Source organism: Cryptomeria japonica, chromosome 5, assembly GCF_030272615.1.
Source record: "Cryptomeria japonica chromosome 5, Sugi_1.0, whole genome shotgun sequence".
Classification (NCBI taxonomy): Eukaryota; Viridiplantae; Streptophyta; class Pinopsida; order Cupressales; family Cupressaceae; genus Cryptomeria; species Cryptomeria japonica.
The window spans coordinates 171,174,091-171,193,161 of NC_081409.1; positions in this window are offsets into that span (position 1 = coordinate 171,174,091).

Here is a 19,071-nt window from a genome sequence, read left to right on the forward strand (position 1 = left end):
AGATCTAGACCTGTATACTTGATAACTATGTGACAAACAACAATCTACAGGTTCACAAATGGTGGATATGTCTCAAATATATAGACATTCCTCACGTAATCTCATATTCAATCTTAATCCAATTGGCCTCAAATTTAATTGAGAATAATACGCTATGCATCTCTTAAAATATATGAGGGAATGATCGAAATACACTTTCAGATTTATCCTCTAAGACCTTTAATGTCCGTAGAGATACAACATTTAAAATAAATTAAACATGAAAGGAAATAAGATTTTGATTATTTGATGTGTTTGCGAAACAAATCCTGGACAACTTCAATAGACCATTGTCTACTCCCAGGGCATGGAGTCAAATCCTAGATTATGAATGCAAACCCAAACAATTGATTACTTTAAATTAGGGAGCCCTTTGAGCATTAATGCCTAACATTAATGCAAGTCCTCCTATTGTTGCATAAACTATTCTTATAAATCCATAATATATTACTAGATTCACTGTAACCTAGAGATAGACTTTATTTCCTTCCTTGAAGGAAACCCATATACATAGTTACACGTTAACAGGGAAATTATCTAGACAAATCAAAATATCCTTAAAATTGTGATTCATATGAAATCTGAAAATACAAATGGAGACAACCTTTGCAACAATTTAATAATCTTCTCACATGAACTAACTGAAACTACTGAGAGAAATTTGTACATTCATCCACTCTGAAATTATCCAAACACTAGATTATACACAGCTCTATTCTACTTGCCCAGAAGATAAGAAAATTTAGAACCCTTTACAATTTGAAACAAGGATAATTTAAAGAAAAGAAAGAAAGCCCTAAAGTGCATCTGGAGAAGACACTTGGAAATATTCTCTGCACCTGATTTGGATTTTGAATTTAATTTAATTTTCCTTTCTTTTCTCTTATTCTTTGCCTCTAGAAAACATTTGATCCTTAGTTAATTTAATCTGCACCTTTCCCTTCTGGTTTCAAGTATTTACTCAATTTACTTAGCTCTTTCCCACGAAGACACTATACACTTGATGAGAATATAAGTGGGAAAAAGAATGGAGTTGTGTCACACTTTGGGCCAACTAAGGGTAGTATGATCAGATTACCCTTGAGCCATGTGGCTCCCCGTGGTGCCGAAGTGGTATTAGGAGTATGGCCAGATTGTCGGTTTTATAAACCAATTTTTCACTGACCGACCCTCATTTGCACCCTGAGGAGCTTTGGGAGTTTGGTCAGACTCACAAGTAGCTTATTTCCAGCCCTCGTTTTTCTAGGTAGGTTCATTTTTTTTCCTATTTTTTGTTTTGTATTTGTAATTTAAACAGATATATTTATTGTTATAATTCTTTTTATTCTAGAGTTTATTAATTTTTTGAATATTTTTAGAATGAAAATATTAGAAAAATGTTAAAAAAATTAAACCTAGTAAAATTTGAAAACTGACAGTATGAAACTTTCAGAAAAATATGCACATATACCTATTAAATAATTAAAAAAAAACCATTTTCTTAACCTTACATATAAACCATAAAAAAATATAATTAATATACTACACATAAAAAAATAAATCCTCATACTCATACAAAGACATAGACACATACACCTACACCCACACCCACGCCCACACCCAGACTCACGTGCACATGCATACAAATACATACATAGTTGTACATATGTGTGCATGCGTATGTGTGTGTATGTATGTTTGTAAGTACATGTTTATGTATGTATGTACATGTATATGTATGGGAGTATATGTATGTATGTGTACGTATGTGTGTGTATGTGTATGTATGTACATATGCATGCATGTGTATGTGTATGTGTGTATGGGTGTATGTGTGTATGTGGGTGTATGTGTGTGTACATGTATGTATCTATGTGTGTTTATGTTTATACACAGACACATACATACACATCCACACATACACCCATAAACACATTAACACACATAGAGATATAGCAATGAAGTTATGAAACAAAGATCAAACTCCCCCTGTGAATAGTATCTTTGTAAAGATAATGGGGGTGGAGGAATAAAAAGTTGAGGAAGAACATTTATATCGTGTATATTATTATGAGTTTCATATGTGTGACCAACAATATGATAATGGGGTTGTTGTGATACTTGTTGAATAAGCCTACTAATTTGAGTGAGTTGTTTTGCATAGTTTAAGTAGTAATTTAGAGGTCTAGGTGGATTCTTAACACCTTGGACAACACTCACTAGATTAGGTTGGGGTTTGGGATTCCTCTAATAGTAATAGTCAATCTATTTTGAGGTTGAGGAAGATAAAGATGAAGATCAAAAATAGTTAGAAGTTTTATGTGTGTATTACCAAAAAAGTAAATTCTGTACTAAACTTCAATTTGGATCTTTGTTTACTAAATCTTCATCTTTCATCTTTAGATGATAGAGAATTATAAACAGTGGTAGTAATATCACCCTCTCGCACCAAAATATCCACATGAGTAGAACCAAATTTGGAATAGGGACAAGATTGATTCTCCAATGCTTCATCTATAGAAGATATCTCATTTAAGTGAATAGGAGGTAAAGTGTTATTAAGGGAAGTCTTACTGGTATCATCCTCTGCACTAAAATAACCTCGTGTATAAGACCAATTTTGAGAGAGGAACAAGCAGGATTCATTAATACTTCATCTCTAGAAGGGAGAGAATTGAAAAAGGTGCTAGTGTTATCTTCTTTCTCCAAAATTTCCTTATAGGGAAGAGAAATTCTAGGAGAGGGATGTAGTGCCACAATAATAGCTAAGAAAATATCACATCCATGCAATGTATTCATTTTGAAAATTATTTAACCAACTAACTAAGCACATAGTGAGCTATTTAAAGAATTAAATTTCTTTCTAAACTATAACATATGCAATTAATCTGAATTTGGGTTTTGGGTCACTGTAAAACCCGTTGTATCTCAATCAAAAACATATGCAATTAATCAACCAATCAAATGATATGGGACAACAATTATATAATTAAGAAATATGAAATAGTTCTAATTTTTACAATGTTTTGATTAATTAACCAATCCAAGTGTGTAAGAAATAAATTTCAAAAATTATTGAATAATAAAATATTATGCAAGTAGATCAAATCTATGTCTTAATTTCAAAAGTTACCAAAAATTAAGGCAAGTTGAGCTCACCAAAATGATATGTATGGAAATGATATCCTAGGCCTATGGATGCAAAACAAGTTCTAAAAGTTTATTACATAACATTGGAACATGAATAGGTTTAGCTACAGTCGTAATAGGAAAGTTGAACACTTGGTTTTTGTTCCAAACCTACAATAGAATTGAGATTATGAAATGTGTATATAAGTTATAGGTTTAATAATGGAAAAGTGATGATTTTCCACAATAATAGTAAATTATGAGATAAAAAACCAAGACAACAAGACAAATCTTGAAATAAGAAACATAAATATACTTAGAAATACAAATTGTGCTTGAAAGTTCTAGTTTGGTGTGTATGGAAAAATGTGTTGAACAACATATGCTTTGTTTTAGAATGAAATACTAGATTCTTTGATATATCAATAGCAACAAAGTTATCACAGTGAATAACTATCGGTGCATCACAATCCACCTTTATATCCTTCAACATTTTCTTCATCCATAAAACTTATGCATAGTTAGTAGCAGCAACAACATACTCAGCTTGAGTAGTAGATAAAGAAGTACATGATTGTTTCTTGTTGATCCATGAATCCAACTTCTTTCTAAGAAAGAAAGCTCCACAAAAAGTACTTTTCCAGTCATCAACATCTCCGACCCAATCAGCATCTGTATATGCACAAAAAGTAAAGTCATCATCCTTAGGGTATCGCAAACCATATTCTACTGTACCTTGAAAGTATCTAAAAATCTTTTTCACCTCACTCTCATGATTTTATCTAGGATCACTCTAAAATAATGATACAATACAAACAACATTCATTATGTCAGGCATAGTCTGAGTCAAATAAAGCAGACCTCCAATCATATATTTGTATCTAGTAGGATTTACCAATGCAGAAACATCTTTTCTTGTTAATTTCTCACTTGTCACCATAGGGGTACTTAGCGGTGTATAATCTCCCATACCAAATTTCTTCAACAATTCCTTAGCATACTTAGTTTGACAGATGAAAATACCTTTGTTAGTCTGAGTAATTTGCAAACCTAAGAAAAATTTCATTTCCCCTATCATAGACATTTCAAATTCATTCTTCATATTGTTAGCAAATTCCTTACACAACTTATCTTCACCTCCAAAAATAATGTCATTAACAAATACTTCAATAATCAGTATATCATCATCAGTGATCTTATAATATAAATTATTGTCAGCATTACCCTTAGTAAAATCAAGCTTCAAAAGACATTTATCCAACCTTGCATACCAAGCTCTAGGTGCCTGTTTCAATCCATATAAAGCTTTCCATAACCTACAAACCATGTTTGTATCATATGATAGTGAAAAACCATCAGGTTTCTCAATATAAACTTCCTCATCAAGATCCCCATTCAAAAATGCACACTTAACATCCATCTGATAAACCTTGTAGTTTTTATGAGCAACATAGGCAAGAAATAATCTTACAGCATCAATCCGAGCTACAGGTGCAAAAGTCTCTCCATAATAAATTCCTTCCTTCTAGGAATATCCTTTACAAACCAATCTAGCCTTATTCCTTATAACTTGACCATCCTCATTCAATTTATTCCTAAAAACCCATTTAGTTCCAATAACATTCTTATTTTTAGGCCGAGGAACCAAACTCCATGTGTTATTTTTCTCAATATTATTTAATTCTTCTTCCATAGCTTTCAACCAATATTCATCTTTACATGCCTCATTTATTGATATCGGTTCAACTTGTGAAATTAAACATACATCATTAGTTGTCAGTCTTCTTCTTGTCATTACCCCATTGTTCTTATCCCCAATGATCTGATCTTCTGAATGATTCAATCTCACATACCTAGGAGTCCTTTGACTCCTCTTCCTGGGTCTTCAGTTACTATAGAATTTTCTGATACTGCCAGAGTAACTTGCTCAACACTCTATTCTAGTAAAGGTTCTACTGATTCAGATATAATCATTTCTATCATCGGTTCCTTCTCATAAAATCTGATTTGACCTCTATTAAGCTCATCCACTTTGACATAAGCACTGTCCACAATTCTCTACAATCTTTTTTTATAACATCTATATGCCTTGCTTTCATTATAATAACCATGAAATATGCCTTCATCACATCTAGGATCAAATTTTCCAATGATATCATGTCTCCAGATATAACATTTACTACCAAAGATTCTGAAATACTTAACTGTAGGTGTATTGCCAAACCATAATTCATAAGGTGTCTTACCAGTTTCTCCTTTGATATGTACTCCATTGAATGTATAAATGACTTTGCTCACTACTTCTTTCCAGTAGATATGAGGTAGACTAGCTTCCATCATCATTGTTCTAGCAACATCCAAGAAAGTTTTGTTCTTCTTTTCCACAACTGCATTCTACTGAGGTGTCTGGGGAGCGAAAAATTGTCTTCTTATACCACGCTTCTCACAAAAGTTATTAAACTCATCGGATGTGAATTCTCCACCGTGATCTGATCTCAAACATTTAATCTTCAATCCTGTCTCAGTTTACACTTTAGCCTTAAAGATTTTAAACTTTTCAAATGCTTCAGATTTTTCTTTTAAAAAAGTAACCCACATCATTCTAGAATAATCATCAATGATTAGCATGAAATATCTATCACCTTGGAAACTTTTAACTCTACCAGGGCCACACAAATTAGTATGAATAAGATCAAGAACATCATTAGATTTATCTTGTATAATCCTAAAAGAGGTTCTGACCTATTTACCCATTTGGTATTCTTTACATACCAGATTATAGGGATTCACAATCTTAGGTATATCTCTAACGACCTTAGTTGAACTGATCTTCACAATGGAATCAAAATTCACATGACACAACCTTTTATTCCATAGCCAATTCTCATCAATCTATGTAATCAAACATGTCTTCTCACCAGAGTTCAAATGAAATATATTATCTTTTGTCTGTGTATCGGCTGCAATCTCCAAACCAGATCTATTAATGATTTTGTATTTTCCATCCTTGAACTCTAATTGAAATCCCTTGTCCACCAATTGCCCTACACTCAATGATTATGCCTTTAAGTTTCAACATAATAAACATTATCAGTATTGTTCTTACCATCCGATGATATAGTTCCTTTTCCTTTGATCTTACATGCTTTGTCATCTCCAAATCTAACTAGACCACCATCAATTTCTTGCAAAGATAAAAAACTTCCCTTTATCTCCAGTCATATGATGTGAACAACCACTATCAATTACCCATTCATCCTTGTCTTCAATTTTAGATGCAAGTGCCTTCTCTTCAAGTACATTCTCTTCGAGTGTTGGAACATCTTCCTTGATAGCCAGGAATGCCCATTCCTTCCCATTGCCGGAACCACTAGCAGAGTCTTCTATCGGTTCATCATCAAAATCAGTAATGCCTTCCTCATCCGCTATGCAACATGACTTGTCTCTTTTTTTCCTGTACTTATACTTGTTCTAATATCCATGGTTAGGCTTAAAATATATTCTAGCTCTTTCTTCAAATATTGAAATCCTTTTAGGACATCCAGATGCAAAGTGACCAATCTTATTGCACGCAAAACATTTAAAAGGTGCTTTTCCCTCATACTTACTTCCTATCGGTCCTTTGGGTACTCTTCTAGCAAATAGTGCTTCAAGTTTCTCAAACTCTTCATCTTCTCTCTTCATATCATCCAATTCCTTTGCATATAAAGCTTTCCAATATTGCTTACCAGTTGCAGATGTAGATGCATGAAAAGCAGGTTCAGTCTTAACAACTGTAGAAGGTCCAAATTCTTCAAGCTCAAAAGTAGATGATTTCCCAACCAAGGTATCTCTGTTAACAGATGTATTAGCCATTGTTCTCAACTCATTAATAGAAGTAGCCTTCATTTTATAAGCTAGTGGTTGGGCTCTCAAAACTTTAGAAACAATTTCATCTTCACTAAGAGTTCCACCACAACATTGAATTCCCATAACAATCTCATTTACCCTTTCCATGAATGCAGTAATCCTTTCATCTTCTTCAATATTAGGTTTTCATATCTCACCCAATAACCATCAATTTTTTCAATCTTCACTGTAGGGTCACCTTCATTAAGATTCTCCAACTTATCCCATATAGCCTTTGCAGATGATTTGTTGGTTAATCCCATTATTTGCTGATCAGAAAGTGCACACAAGAGGGCTTCTCTCGCTCTACAATCATTCTAAAGTTCCTTATCCAGGTTTTCCAGAGGAGGATTGCCAGATGCCAGATTATAAGGTGTGACACCATTCTGTGTGATCTCCCAAATCTCATTGCCAAAACATCTTAGATGAGTCTCCATTCAAATCTTCCATACTATGTAATTTGGTCCATCAAGCCTAGGAATATCTCTCTGAAAGATAGCTCTGGATGAACTTGATGAACTTGAACTTTTAGACGCTATAGGATCTTCCTCAAGCTATTAAGATTTTTGTAGAGAGGACCAAAGCTCTAATACCAATTGTTAGACAATTCAAATAACCAGAAAACAACTCAGAGGGCTGGGGGGTGAATCAATTGTCAAAGATTACCAGAATATTTAGTAATTAAAATTTTAATACCGGAACCCAAAACATTAATACCGAAATGCTTAAACCAAATACCGAAATAACAGTTAAACCAATTAAGCATAAGCAATAATACAAAAATAAATACCATCCATATGACACCAAGATTTATACGTGGAAAACCCGATAAAGGGAAAAACCACGGTGGGAAGCCTACCCACAATCAGATAATACTTCTACAATAAGTATGTGAATTACAATTGAGGGGCTTGCACTTTCAAGAAGGCCAATAGCCTAGAGCGCACTGCTCATCATAAAAGGAGTCTCACTGACTGCATAGAATTCCAGACTACAATCCAAAGAAGTGTTTGAACTGCAAAGATAACATCTCCTATGCCTGAGTACAGTTCCGGTTAAGCTCTATACCAGAGGACTAAATCCTCTTACATAAACTCAATTAGATCTCCAATGATCGATCAAATCCTCTGCCTGAATGATATTACATTATTCACACATTACATATTCATTTCCATGACCTACTTCTCTACCATATATGATGTACAATGACATCTTACATCATATATATACAAACCCGCGACCATAAAAAATCACGTTGGCCACCAGACAATAAACCAATTACATAATTACATAATATGTTGACCTTAGAACAAACAAATAATTTCCAACACATAAGACATCCCAGAAACATATCGAGAGGTCCAATCCACATGTTACATTAAGTCGGTCCATAACTTAGATCAGCTGCGACCCAATATAGGTCCACACGCTAAAGCAATGATCTCCATCCACCAAGTCTCGAGCATGAACACCAACAACATCCTAAATCTCCACCAGAAGCTGCATCGACACCACTTATGCAATTCATCAAAGACCTTCATCAAAAGCTCTATCGGTGAAAGCTTCACTGAAACTAGAAGCCAAGCTTTCAAGCAAACATGATAGCATTCGATCGCCAGACCAAAACCAAATGACTGAATATGATCACGAGTATCATGAATAAGACAATTCCATAAAAAAATAATACCGGAGCCTACCAGATCATGTTGGATTCAAACCAACCAAAAACTGCTCAACCTATCGGGACAAGAAGGGTTTCGATAAAGCATCCAAACAACTAGTGTTGACTTCAATGACAAAACATCAATGCAACACATAATCAATTCTTCCAAATGGCCAACATATGTGAATTAATTACAATGGGGATTGCAATTGTAATTAGGCCAATCGCCTAGAGATTTGATCATACCAGATCAGAATCATAGCCAAAACCAAGATAAACACCAAGTCTAATCGGGATAGGTTCAACCGATATAGTAGAACCATATCCAACTGAGATACAATATTGACATCAATGACACTAATTGACCAAATCCAACATATATATGTACACACACACACACACGTCGTGTATGAATCAAAGCATATGCCACTACATTCTCTTTCTCCTAAATATAATGAACCTAAAAATAATACTCATAGAGGAATTCCATCTATCTTCGTTGTTGAGCATTCAAGTTCAACTTCGTGAAAATATACTGCAAAACACAGTGATCAATGTGCAGCTCAAACTGATGCCCTAACAAAAAATATCATCACCTGACTAAAGCATGAACTACAACTGCCAACTCTAAGTCATGAATTGGATAGTTCAGCTCGTGGTCCTTGAGTTTGTGAGACTCATAAGATACCACACGACCATCTCGCATAAGTACTACTCCTATACCTTCTAAAGAGGCATCTATACAAACCATAAAATATCTAGATGCATTAGGAACTTCCAAAATCAAAGCATTAACAAGGATTTCCTTCAAAGTATGAAAAGTTGCCTCACATTTTTCTGACCAAAGAAACTTTTTTCCTTTCGTTTGAAGAGAAGTGATCGGGTCACCTATTCGGGAAAAACTCTAAACAAAGCGACGGTAATATCCAGCCAAACCCATAAAACTCTGAATCTCAAAAACATTAGTCGGTGCTGGCCAATATACAATGGATTGGACCTTAAAAGGATCCACGAATTCACCTTCTTCTGAAACCACATGACCAAGATAGTTCACCTCAGATTGGAAGAAATCACACTTTGCCAAGTTGTCTTAAACCTGATTCTCCATCAAGAATTGCAATACCTGTCGCAAGTGGCCCTCATGCTCTTCCATAGTTTTGGAATAAATCAAAATATCATCCAAGAACACAAGGATGAAATGATCAAGGTAATTGTGGAAAAACCCATTCATGAGGCTCATTAAAATTGAAGGCACGTTCATTAACCCAAATGGTACCACTATGAACTTATAGTACCATAACGGGTATGAAAAGCCATCCTATAAATGTCTGCATCATGAATACACAACTCATGATACCCATATTTCAGATCAATCTTAGAGAATACCTTGGCTCCTTTTACCCGATCAAAGAGATCATCAGTACGAGGCAGTGGATATCAATTCCTAACGGTTACCTCATTCAACTATCGGGAGTCAATGTATAAGCAAAGAGTGATAATATGATGAAACTATAAAGATTTGGTCAACAACTGAGAGAGGGGGGTGAATCAGTAGATAGAAAATAAACTAAACTTTCACCAAACAAATTTTCAACTTAGAATCAAATCACTAAACTAATCACTTTAGTCTCTATATCAAAAATTGCAATTGCACTGTCAAAATTTACCGGTTGACCAAAACATCAATGATACAATGCAACAGATCTGAAACTCAAATACCATTTAACCAAAATGTTTAAACCACTTCACTTAATACCATTAATAACTCATTTCAGATCACTTTCGGTCATCTAAATATATCTAAGTGGGTTTACTAGTCATTCATATCAACCATGTCAAAACACATCCACAAAATCATTCACCACCTGACACAATGATTTTTCACGTGGAAACCCAAATGAAAAAAACCATGGTGGGGATGAATACCCAAAATTATTCTGAACTCTTCTGAAGTTTTCCTGTTAGGAGCCAAGCCTTGTTAGAAGCCTATACAATAATGTCTTGTTAAGAACAAATCCGGTTAAGGACCACCCGATTAAAGGATTGACTACAATACCCTGTTAAAGGTAACCTCGGTGGAGGATTTCAAATCCAAGCTAATGGATCACCTTGTTAGAGGATTTCAACAACAACAAGCCTGTTAAAGCTTACCTGGTTAGAGGATTTAAATGTTGTAATGGCTAGAGAACAACAAGCTCTTTGCTGATAGGGTAATAACACTACCTTGCTGAATCAAATCCTTTATCGCTCCTATCCACCTTCACAACATTCTACAGACACACCTTCTGGTTCAACAACAATCACACTTAACCAAATTTGCCAACACTTCATTGAAAAAATCGTCGACCTTATAAGAAAATACAATAGGTTGGTAACACAACACAAACCCTAGAAATCTCATAGAGATTAAAAACATATTGGTTCAATCTTGACTGTTATATTACATATCAATCGACTACACATTGTTCTAGACAACTTCAACCACTCCTAGATCATCACACATTGGATCCTATAACTCATCACACGTGTTTCACTTCATGCTATGCATTTGATCTTTCCCAAGAAAAATAGTTATCTCTACGTGCCAAATCCATTTTGAAACTCATCACATGCAACATGCATACATGGCATCTTCATCTCCGATCATCATTCGGTCATAGATCATCACAAAAGATTCTCCAAACTTCATCGGTTAGGTTCTAGTTCTCAACGGGTTAGGGTTACCGGTTGATCTCTGCTTCAATAATACCGGTTGCCTTCACTACTCTACTACCGGTTGCTTAATTACATCATTATCGGGTGCAATACATATTCATTACTGATTATTATTGACATCAATGACAACACTATACTTCATCAATGCAATCTTCATGTATTGCCAACAATCTCCCCTTTTGGCAATAATGGCAATACAAATATCAATACCAATTGATTATCATGATTGAGAGTAAATCACATACACAGGTATAGGAATCTTGGTTTACATTTTCCAATCATATTTTGTCCTTCAACTATATCATCATATCTTAAGTTGTTAACTGGCTATCAATCATATACAATATCAATCATATACAGTTCTTCTCCCCCTTTTGACAACAATACCAAAGTGAAGATAAACCATTCTAGTTCTCATCCATGCTTCACCAATTTACAATTAGCTACTCCCCCTATGGAGTATCTCCACTCTACACCAATCCTTCTTCAATATTTTCAATAGGCTTTAGGACTGATGTATTCCATATCTACTTAATTGACTTCATGGAGGGGTGCAACCCCTAACTTATCTCTAAGATATTCAAATGTAGCCTTAGGTAGAGGTTTAGTAAAGATATCCGCTAGTTGTTCTTTAGTAGATACATGCTCCAGTGATACATCTTTGCTTTGCACTTTCTCTCTCAGGAAATGGTACTTCAACTCAATATGCTTTGTTCTGGCATGCAACATCAGGTTCTTAAAAATGTTTATAGCACTTGTGTTATCACAAAAAATTCTTACTAGTTTTGATATCTTCAAATTGAAACCTTCCAAAATGTGTTTTATCCAAATTAATTAGGTACACATCATGTACGTTGCAACATATTCAGCTTATGTTGTTGATTGAGAGATACAACTTTGTTTCTTGCTGCTCCAAGACACTAGTCTGCCTCCAAGAAAAATGCTCCTTCGGTTGTACTCTTCCTGTCATCAATATTGCCTACCTAGTCTGCATCTGTATAAACTTTTAAATCAAAGTATCTTGCATATAGATACCATAATCCATAATCAATTGTTCCTTTTAGGTATATGAAAATTCTTTTGGTTGCAAACATGTGTGTCTCCTTCAGACTTTTTTGAAATCTGGCAACCAATCCTACTGCATGAACAATGTTCGGTCTACTATGGACCACATAATGTAGTTTACCTATCATGGACCTATACTATTTTTCATCAACTAGTGCAAAATCATCTTCCTTAGACAATTTACAGCTTGTAACCATTGGTGTTCCAATTGGTTAACAGTCTTCCATTCCAAAAGTTCTTAACACTTCCTTCACATACTTGGACTGTGTGATGAAAATACCTTCCTTCATTTGTTGGATTTGCAAACCTATGAAATTTGTTATCTCACCTACCAGTGAAATCTCAAACTCACTCTTCATTTCATTAGAAAAATCATGACACATATCATCATTACCTCCAAAAATTATATCATCCACAAATACCTTGCTTATTAGTATCTTGTCTCCTTTTGTCTTGAGATATATGTTGCTGTCTTCATTGGTTCTTTGAAAACCTATCTTCACTAAGTGAGAGTGCAATCTTTCATACCATGCTCTAGGTGCTTTCTTCAATCCATATAATGCCTTATGTAATTTGCACACCATATCCTTTTCTCCAGTCAAAGCATAACCATCTCGCTATTCAATGTAGACTTCCTCTTCCAATATTTAATTTAGGAATGCGGATTAAACATCCATCTGATACACCTTGAATCCTCTGTATGCTGCAAATGTAAGTAGAGTCCTTACTCCTTCCAATCTTTCTATTGGTGCAAATGTCTCACCATAGTCTTCACCTTCCTCTTCTGCATATCCTTTGCATACCAGTCTGGCTTTATTTCTTACTACTACTCCATCTTCATTCAATTTGTTTTTGAATACCCATTTTGTACCTATTACATTCTTGTTCTCTGGTCTAGGTACCAATGACCAAGTATTGTTCTTCTCTATTTGGTCAAGTTCTTCTTCCATTTCCTTGATCTAGTGTTCATCTCCAAATGCTTTTTTTTTTGTTCTAGGCTCAATGGTAGAGATCATACAAGAGTTTTCTCTTATCCCTCTTCTAGTTAACACAATTGCATTCATGTCTCCAATAATCTAATCGAGGCTATGATTGAGTCTAACATATCTTGGAATAACATGATATTGGTTTTCAGGTTCTTCTTCTTCTTCACTTTCTTCATCTTTTGCTGGACCTTCTTGTTCCGGTTGAACTGGGGCTTCTCTGTTCTATTCACTAACTTATGGCTTTACCGGTTCCAATTCCAAAAACAATGTGTAAGGTTATTCTTCTTCCTTCTCCTTGCTGGTTTCTTCTAATTTCCTAGAAAATTCATCAACTCAGACATTAACACTTTCATTGATCTTCTTAGTCCGATTGTTGTAGCACTTGTAAGCTTTTCTCTTGGTGGAGTAACCAAGAAATATGAATTCATCACTCTTGGCATCAAACTTACCTATATAATCACTTGTTTTGATAAAACATTTGCTACCAAATTTTATAAAGTAACTAACATTAGGTGATCTACCATACCAGTATTCATAAGGTGTTTTGTCCTTACCTCTTTTAACCAGTATCCAATTAATTGTATAAACAGTTGTGTTGACAGCTTCTCTCCACAATGTCTTAGCTACACCTCCTTGAATTAGCATAGTCCTAGCAGCTTCAACTACTAACTGGTTGTTCCTTTCTAGAATACCATTATGTTGTGGTGTACTAGGTGCAAAAATATGCCTCTTAATCCCATTGTTTTCACAGTATCTAGTGAATTATTTTGAAGTAAATTCGCCACCTTGATCAGTTCTTAAGCACTTAAGCTTTCTTCCACTTTCATTTTTAACCAAGGATCTGAATACCTTAAACTTGCTAAATTCTTATGTCTTGTCTTTCATGAATGTGACCCACATCATTCTTGAGTAGTCATCGGTAAATATCATGAAGTACCGATCTCATTGAATACTCCTAGTCCTCATTGGTCCAGATAGGTTAGTATGAACCAAATCTAGCAAATGTTCAGCTGAAAAAGATTTTCTCTTGAAGGTTGAGGATGTCATTTTCCCTAATTGACATTCCTTGCACAAAGCATTCATCGGTTTTTCCAACTGTGGAAAACCTCTTACTGATTTTGACTTATTGACTCTTACAATGTTATCAAAATCAACATGACAAAATCTACGATGCCAAAGCCAACTATCTTCAACTTTTGCAATCAAACAACTATGACTTTAGAGTTTAGGTGAAACAAGTTACCTTTTGTCTATTTGCCAGTTGCAATCAATTCACCTTTGCTTCCATAAATCTTGCATACTCCATTCTTGAATTCTAGTCGGTAACCTTTGTCATTGAGCAACACTCAAAAGATTGTGTTTCAGACCTTCAATCCAGTAGACATCATCTGCACTACTCTTACTATAGACACCTAAAATTTTCCTATCTAATTAAATAAATATTTTATTTATTTAATTATTTAAGCCTAATTCTTCTATTAATTAAATAAATCTTTATTTATTTAATTAATTCATTTATCCTCTTCTAGCCTTATTTCTCATTTAAATAAATACATTTATTTATTTAAATTATCCTTTTAGTAAATTAAATAAATATCTTATTTATTTAATTGATGCCACTTCTTCTATTAATTAAATAAATCTTTATTTATTTATTTAATTCATTAACCTTTTCTGCCTATGACACATGTCATTCATCTCTTAATTCCTACACTACCTACCCTCTCATTATTTTATTATTTCTTCTACCTACCCTCTAATCGTAGCCGACCATTTATCTTTTATACCTCTCAATGTTATTCCTCCATTTCTTATAGTGTCTTCTATATAAGGAGATGCTTCCTTCATTTATCAACCCTATGCATCCTGACTGATCAATTGACTACACTATGCTTTCAAACTTTCATATGTGATCCTACTTGCAACCACATATCTGTTCTTTGTTGAGCTCTTGTGCACATAAAAAAACTGAGAGCAAATATATCAAGCAAGATCAATAGAGTTAGGAAGAATGGAGATTCAAACCCTATTGGGCATGTGATGGTATAATCTTTGTGATTTCATTTGATTTGCATTGTCTTAGGTAATCTTCATATGTTATGGTGGATCTTTGTTGTTGTTAGGCTAGGGTTTTTGTGTTTGAATTCATTTAGTCCTTCAATATTGTTGTTATCCATTTTCACGGTATACACTTACCATTCAGAGAGACAAATCCTTTCCCTTCCACCATGCAAGGCGAGTCATTCCCAAATCTCACAACACCTCCATCAAATTCTTTCAATGTAAGAAACTTGCTCTGGTCCCTAGTCATGTGGTGTGAACAACCACTATCTACAATCCAATCATCTGAACTATCTAAGTGAGAGATCAATGCCTTCTGATCTCACATCTCTTCTTTGATAGCAACAAAGACAATTTCCTCATTTTCATCTTCCTCAGATTCTTCATCTGTGATTCCTCCATCCACTACAATGAGATAATTTCTTTTACCTTTGCCTTTATACTTCCTATACTTCTGTAGTTTTTCCTCATTATCTCCATTAGGACAGTTAGTAGCAATATGTCCAATCGAGTTACATGAAAAACATTTCAATGGTATTTTATCTCTGTACTTACCAGTACCTCTAGTTAACCGCTTGGCCAAAAATGCTTCAAGCTCTATCAAGCTATCTTCATCATCTACCTCTTTGCTAGATCTAGACTCATGATTGTAGCTCACTTCTCTGCTTTTCCTTACTAGTGGGGTTGAGACTAAGGCTTTAAATGCAGATTCCTATCTCTGAACACTTCTGTAGTCACATAAATCTATCCACTTAATTAAATGAATATTTATTATTTATTTTATAATTTAACCATCAATAACCAGAAAATTAAATTAATATTTAATTAATTTATCATCCACCTCTTCTCCTATTAATTAAATAAATTATTCAATTTATTTAAAATTAATTCATTAAGCCACACTCAAAATAAATTAAATGAATAAAACATATTTATTTAATTTAACCCCCTTTCCTCTTTTAAATAAATAATTAAAACATTTATTTAAATACCTAAACTACACCCCCCCACTTTCATTCTCCTACAAATGCAAGTTGCACCTGTTTGGTTGAAATAAAGTAAAATTATTTTTAATTAAAATCCTATTTTCTCTCACCCACTTGCTCTTCTAATCCATTATAGATTCTTCTAACCGAGTCTAGACTCTTCTAACCACTTTCTAAGTTCTTCTAATCATTCCTAATTAGCCTAATCACATCTCCTAAATATTGTCACATTCCTAAGCAACTTGAAATCACTTCTCAAAGCCTCAAAGTCTTTGAAATGTATTTAATTCTTTATGTATTCAACAAGTTAACCCCTAAAGTCTTCCAAACCACTAATGGCTCTTACATGACCATTTGTGGCTCTTACATAATCATTTATGGTTAACTCAACTCACCCACATGGTAAGAGACTTTCCTTCTAACTCAACCTCCATTTGACTCATGGGTCTCTTCAAGCATTTATTGCTTTGACCGTGGTTATCCTCACTAACTCTTGCATAAGAGTTTATCAATTGGTTAAAAGCATTATTCATTAGATAATGGTTTTATTCATTCAACTCAAAGCTAACCTTACCTCCCAAGCTGACCTTCATGTCATTTCAAGCATTTAATGCTTCTTCCCTCTCCTCTCAAGCCATCTCATATTGACATTTGTCATCCTAGGATTGCGTTGAAAACCCTCACATGGATCGTAAACCCCTCAATCCTGGCCCTTGTTGAGATTACTCAATCTCAACCATCCATATCGCTATTTTTCCTACAAATAGAGCCCATTCTTTCATAATCCAGATCCAGAAATCTTGTGTGCATCTAATCTATAGTGAATTTAAGAGAGAACATTTAGGAATATAGTTACTTTGTTCTTCTTTTGGTTAAAATTAACATAGCTCAATTAACTCATTTCTCTCATATTAAGCTTGTATTTGCATATTCATTATCTTCATTTTCACAATTTTGAACCTCCATAAGACTTCCATAGTAGTGCAAAAAGCTACTGAGAGCTACACTCATGTGGAACTTGGAGAGGAGAGGAACAAGGGAGGAGAAACTATGAAAATATTGGCTAGCATTTGGAAGAGTGTAGTGTATCTCTTTGGTCTTTGTATGCGTTTCATTACCTGTTTGATATCTCTCTCTTGATATGCTTGCCTAGGATAGTCTTTCATTTCTGACACTAACACTAACGTTTGAATTGCTTCTTGTGTGTTTCCTAACAATCCATTTTGCAGAGCATCATTTGGTGAACCCAACGTGAATCGAACACACAACCTTTTGATTATGAATTTGAGAAACTACTAACATTTTTGCTTGTTGAAATTGACACACAGGTTGCACTTTAGTGCTTTTGAACATGATTTAGCGTCTTCGAAAGTTGGTATTTTAGTGCTTTAGTTCACATATTAGCGCTATTGTCTTTCAATTAGTGCTATTGTGTGTATTTTAGCACTATTGATCTTCAAATAATGCTATTGTAATTAGTTTAGTACTTTTGAGCTCTCTGTTTGACAAAATTTTCATTTTGTTCAATAGATTCTTTTAGCGCTTTTGTCCATATTTTAGCACAATTGTCTTTCTTTTAGCGCTCTTGTCTATGATTTAGCGCATCTGTGTTAAATAGCGCTTATGTGTTTACACAAAGTAGCACTATTGTAACAAAGAGTTGTAAAAAAATAATTTATAATCGAAAATCAAAAAAACTTTAGGCTTGTAGAAGTCCACCAAAAACTTCTTATTCACTAATTGTTTGTTTGTGTATGCAGGTTTTTACTAACTTTTTTTGCAAGATTTGAAGAGTTAGATTAGAAAGTTTAAATTCTTTTTTTTTTCTAACTTTGTTTTTTAAAGTTGGGTTAAAATGAATTCACTTTCTCTTTTGGGTTAAAAATCAACTTCACTTTATTTTGGGTCATAAAATAAATCACACTTTTCAGTTTGGGCTTTAAAAAGAACCTCATTTTGCAAATTAAAAAGAACCACAAACGCAAAATCGAACAACTTTGTTTTATTGCAAGTTAGGGGTAAAGTTTCATTTGGGCTTAAAACAAGACAAATAAGCTTTCATTTTCTTGCAAAGTCTGAAAATCACAATCAATTTTTATTTTTGCAAGTAAAAAAGAACCAACAACTTGTAAAAATTATGTTTTCATAATTGATTTTCACTTAAGCAGACGTGTTTCAATTTGGTTGACCAGGATTTTAATTTTTCTAGTTAAACAACATATTGCTTTGAAGGATTAAAGAGAACACCATGTTTGTTGGAGCAACATCTACAGATAGCATTTAAATAACATTGCAATAAATCAGTTAAAAAGAACAAGTGTTTTTAGTGTTTGACACACTTGTGCAAAAAGTCTGTAGAGTGGTCCTACTTCTAACACACACTATCCTCTCCCTTGGCTTTCGTGGTCCTAGGTGCAAGATAAAAGTGTTAGTAATGCTCAAAATTTTTATTTTTAAGAGAGGCCTACCAAGAGACACATCACTCTTGCGAACGTCCTCGCGTGGTAAATCCTTCGAGCCGCTATAGAAATCAGGTGAGAGAGAAAGTTGTAGTCTTGGG